Source organism: Pongo pygmaeus, chromosome 1 (assembly GCF_028885625.2).
Source record: "Pongo pygmaeus isolate AG05252 chromosome 1, NHGRI_mPonPyg2-v2.0_pri, whole genome shotgun sequence".
In the NCBI taxonomy this organism is placed as follows: domain Eukaryota; kingdom Metazoa; phylum Chordata; class Mammalia; order Primates; family Hominidae; genus Pongo; species Pongo pygmaeus.
The window spans coordinates 75,889,453-75,893,112 of record NC_072373.2 but is presented as its reverse complement, the minus strand read 5'-3'; the positions used below and the strand labels follow the sequence as shown (position 1 = coordinate 75,893,112).

General features: G+C 41.1%; 1 non-coding gene across 1 annotated transcript; it reads right to left on the bottom strand.

Annotated features, from left to right (window-relative positions):
- Positions 1 to 3,159: 3,159 nt before the first annotated feature.
- Positions 3,160 to 3,220, bottom strand: LOC129023497 (U7 small nuclear RNA). Its single transcript, XR_008496818.1, has one exon. It is a non-coding gene; the product is annotated as a U7 small nuclear RNA (small nuclear RNA).
- Between the last annotated feature and the right edge of the window lie 440 nt (positions 3,221 to 3,660).

The following is a 3,660-nucleotide window of genomic DNA, read 5'->3' as shown; positions in this document are numbered from 1 at the left end:
GCAACACTTATGAAGAATTTTCTTGTAAAAAAAGTAGAGAAATGGAATGTAAGCTGCAGGAGGATGTCAGGTCAAAGGAGGACATCTCTCTCTTTTTAGAATGGGGGATTTTTCAGCATGTTTCTGTGCTCATGTGAATGATCCAGTAGAGACAGAAAAACTGATGCAGGAGGGTGAAGGGAGAATTACCAGAGTAATGTCCTCAATGAGGTGAGATGAGAAGGAATGGGATCTAATGCTGCAATGGAAGAGTGGCTTTAGGAGAAAAGACAGTTCATTTTTATAAACAGGAGGAAAGGCAGTACCTGGGCACAGATATAGGATGGGTAGATATGATGATGGTAGGAACCTGTGGAAATTCTCTCCTGGGTGCTTTTTATTTATTTTTCACTAATTAATTTTACTGAGATATAATTTGTATACAGTAACATGCACAGATCTTTTGTATATAATCTGATGAGTTAAGACAAACGTACCCTTCTGTGTAAAAAACCCCTCAGTCAAGAGAAACCCGGAACGTTTCTGTCAACATAGCAAGTTCCCTCCAGCCCCTTTCCAGTTAATCCCCTCATCCTCCTCTTTGCCACCAACACCCCCTCCTACTGCCCAACAACCCCAGGCAACAACTATTTTGATTTTTATCACTATAGACTAGTTTTATTAGTCTTAATCTTCACACAAATAGAATAATAAAATATGTAGTGTTTTCTGGCTTTTTTCCGTTAATATGATGTTGTTTTGAAGTCACCTATTGTATTATATATATATCAATAGTTTATTATTTTATTACAGAGTAGTATTCCATAATACAAATGTACCACAGTATGTATATTCATTCTCCCATTGAACATTTGGATTGTTTCCAGTTTTTGGTTTTTGTGAATAAAGCTTCTATGAACATTCTTAGGCTAATCTTTTTGACAATTGTTTTTAACTCCAAGACCTGTACACTGAGAAAGATATTGTCCCTTAGCTTCAGATTCATATACCTAGTTGTCTACTTGAATGATTCCTAGCTTCCTCAAACTCAGAATATTCCAAACTGAGCCCTTCCCTTGAACCTGGTCCTCCTGCAAGATCTCCCTTCTCAGTAACAGCACCATTATCCACCTCACAGCCCCTGCTAGAAACTTAGAAGTTGCTCTTAACTTCTCCTCTCCCTTACCTGCTGTTTCCAGTCACTCACCATATCCTGTTGATTTGATTTCCTATCTTTTTTTGCAAACATCTTATGAATCCACCCACTTATCTACTACAGTCTAATCCATTTCCTATATAGAAAAAATATGGTTGGGCATGATGGCTCATGCTTGTCATCCCAGCACTTTGGGAGGCCCAGGCAGCTGGCTTACTTGAGCCCAGGAGTTTGAGACCAGCCTAGGCAACATGGCAAAACTCTTGTCTCTACAAAAAACAAACAAACAAACAAACAAAAAAAACTAGCTGGGCATGGTGGTGCAAGTCTGTGGTCCCAGATACTCAGGAGGCTGAGGTGGGAGGATTGCTTGAGCCTGGGGGGGTTCGAGGCTGCAGTGAGCCATGATGGTGCCACTGCACTCCAGCCTGGGTGACCAAAAGGAGACCCTGTCTCAGAAAAAAGAAAAAAAACATTTTCTGAAGCTCAGATCTGATCATCTTTTTCCTGATCAACTCTTCCATAATACCTATCCCTTGCCTTACCTTTACGATAAAAACCAAAGCCCTTAGTATGGCTTACAGTCATGATCCAGCCCCTGACTACCTTGGTAGCCTGATCTCAAAGCTCCAGGCCCACTGAACACATTTCCATTTTTCAAATGCTCTCTCTTGCTTGAGGCTCTTCACTTTGTCTAGAATATTCTCTTCCCTGCTCTCGTTTGCCTGGCTAATTTCTAGCATCGTTTTAACATTGCACTTCCTCTGGGTGGCCCTCGACCTCCACTATATGCTTCATAGCACACACTTGATCATAATTCCTTTTTTTTTTTTTTTGAGACAGAGTCTCATTCTTTCACCCAGGCTGGAGTGCAGTGGCACCATCTCGGCTCACTGCAACCTTCACCTCCCAGGTTCAAGTGATTTTCCTGCCTCAGCTTCCCGAGTAGCTGGGATTACAGGCACTCGTGACCACGCCTGGCTAATTTTTGTATTTTTAGTAGAGATGGGGTTTCACCATGTTGGCCAGGCTGATCTCGAACTCCTGACCTCAGGTGATCCGCTCGCCTCAGCCTCCCGAAGTACTGGAATTACAGGAGTGAGCCACCGCTCCTGACCCTTAATTACTTATTGAATTGTCTTTATTTCCCTCAAGTGGAATAAACAGTCTTGTTCACTGTTGCATTTCCATTGCTTAGTACATAGTAAAAATACTTAATCAATATCTGTTAATTGAATAAATAACACTTAATAGGCTTTAATGTCCATTGTGCGTATTTTATAGCACAACTTACTCATTTGGAATTCCTTTTTTTTTTTTGAAATGGAGTCTCATTCTGTCTCCCAGGTTGGAGTGCAATGGTGTGATCTCGGCTTACTGCATCTTCTGCCTCCCAGGTTCAAGCAATTCTCCTGCCTCAGCCTCCTGAGTAGCTGGGATTACAGGCGCCTGCCACCATGCCTGGCTAATTTTTGTATTTTTATTACAGAAAGGGTTTTGCCAAGTTGGCCAGGCTGGTCTCGAACTCCTGACCTCAGGTGATCCGCCTGCCTCAGCCTCCCAAAGTGCTGGGTTTACAGGCATGAGCACTGCACCTGGCCTTCATTTGGAATTCTTATTCTGATTTCTTAGTTAGCTGAAGATACTCAAGATTAATTAATTAATTTATTTATTTATTTAGAGATGGGGTCTCACTCCAGTTGCCTGAGTTGGAGTGCAGTGGCATAATCTTGGCTCACTGCATCCTAGACCTCCCTGCCCCAAGCGATCCTTCCACCTCAGCACTCTGAGTAGCTGGGATTACAGGTGTGGGCCACCACTCCCAGTTAGTTTTTTTTTTTTTGTACTTTTAGTAGAGACGAGGTTTCACCATGTTGCCTAGACTGGTCTTGAACTCGTGAGCTCAAGTGATCCTCCCACCTTGGTCTTCCAAAGTGCTGGGATTACAGGCATGAGCCACCACTCCCAGCCAACATTTATTTCTTAAAATTTATTTTTCTTACAAAAAATTTTTTTTCATTGTTGGGGACTTTCTGGTAAAGACCAGAAAACCTGCTAGACAAATTTTAAAAGAGCTGTAATGTGATTTATTTTTTATTAAAAAAAAGTTTTTAGACATGGGTTTCACAATGTTGCCAAGACTGATCTCAAACTCCTGGGCTCAAGCAATCCTCCCACCTCAGCCTCCAGAGTCCTGAGTAGTTGGGACTACAGGTAAAAGCCACCGTGCTCAGCTATGCTCAAGACTTTTTTAAAGAAGAAAATATGGGTATTATTTTATTCTGAAACTTCTCATGTTTTCTCTTGCCATCATACATAAACACATTAGTTTGCACTTAAACAGTAGCTTAAATTTTAAATTTTATCCATCCAAATTTTGTTACAAACTTTGTTACAATGGAAGCTCTAAATGAGGGTTATCTGATTTTTAGTTATTTATAAGTAATCTGTTTTAGTCTACCGGAATGTTTGCAAACTCCTTGTTATCTTCTCTGCCCCCTAGGATATGTCTAGATATGGATCTT